The sequence below is a fragment of the Rhineura floridana genome, chromosome 15, assembly GCF_030035675.1.
Source record: "Rhineura floridana isolate rRhiFlo1 chromosome 15, rRhiFlo1.hap2, whole genome shotgun sequence".
Lineage (NCBI taxonomy): Eukaryota > Metazoa > Chordata > Lepidosauria > Squamata > Rhineuridae > Rhineura > Rhineura floridana.
The window spans coordinates 18,090,172-18,091,759 of record NC_084494.1 but is presented as its reverse complement, the minus strand read 5'-3'; positions in this window follow the sequence as shown (position 1 = coordinate 18,091,759).

Sequence of the window (1,588 nt, the reverse complement as noted above, 5' to 3'; positions counted from 1 at the left end):
TGATTCTCCGGAGACGTCACTCAGAAGTTTAGGGAGGAGCGGTTTGGATGTTGTGGGAAGAAGCCGGAGGCGGGAAGGGCGGGGCGGAGCTGACGTCACCGGGAGTGCCTCCGTCCGGGGTTGCACAAGGAGAGTGGCGTCGTGAGATCCACACGGGTTATCCTTAGCCATGGAGGTAGCAAAAAATAAATAAATATATAGGTTAGAGCTACGTGCAGTATGAACTGCTGGGAAACCCACAGCAATAAGGAAAGCATTTTCTCCCTTGTTAGCGCTGTGGTAAAAACTAAGGGTGACCTTTTGTTCTTGTTCTCTATAGGTAGGGCGTGTTGATGTTTTACCTTGGTGAAAACTCTACTAAACAATATTATTCGTATTGGAAGCTGGAGTGAGAAAATAACTTTAGAGAAAGTACAGAATGTACTGTGATAGCGCGTGACTCTATTTTTCTATCTCTATTGACCTACTCTACGATCCGCGGTCGTCGTCTTCTGTTCTCGCGAGATCTATGCTTGTGTAAGAGGGGTGGTGGATTACAGATTTATAACACTTGATTCATAGACTTATACAATATAATTCACACACTGCTTAGTTTTACACTGGTTAGATTTCGAAGTGACTTCGTATTGTCATGTGTACCCTTTTCAAGCAAGTGAGCACCAGATGTGTGACCTGGAAAGTTTGTTGTGTGTGCGCGGGCATGTGTTAGTGTTAATATTAATCCAAATCATTAATGGGTAATATTGCTTCGGATGTCATATAGTGATGTAAAATGCGGGACGGTGTAAAAGCTGGAACGGAACGGGTCAGAACAGATCCTTTATAAAAGAAATTGATGCAAAAAAACACTGGGACGTGTTAGAGACATTTGAGAACAACACTTAGGAAGCAAAACTATTCCGATATTATATTTTATTAACCCTTTAACAACCAAAATGCCATCTGGAATGGAATAGAAGGACTCAGAACAGCAACTTCCTAGCAAGCCAGACATACCAAATTCACCAGTCACACATGACCAGATTGGATCTGTACAATAACCCACAAAACGTAATGGAAATCACACTCTGATATCTATAATGTACATTTCTACAGAAAACAGCCTAGAACAGCAACTTCCCAGTGTGCCAGACCCACCAAATTCACTAGTCAAAGATGACTAGATGGAATTCATGCAACAAACCACAAAACCTCCACAGAAACCACGTTCTGATATCTGTTCCAGGCTATACTATGTTTTACAGAAAATGGCCCAGAATGGCAACTTCCCAGTGAGCCAGACTTACCAAATTCGCCAGTCTCGCATGCCTACATGGGATTCATGCAATAAGCCACAAAACATCCATGCAAACCATGTTCCGATACCCATTCCAGGTTATAATACATTTTTGTAGAAAACAGCCAGAAACAGCAACTTCCCAGTGTGCCAGACCTACCAAATTCACCAGACCAATTAGATTCATTTAGACCAATTATGCCGCCTAACAAGATCAGCCACACAAGACCTTCTCTCGGTCCCGCCAGTTAAGACAGCGAGGCTGGTGCGGACCAGAGAGAGGGCATTTTCGATTGTGGCCCCCACCCTCTG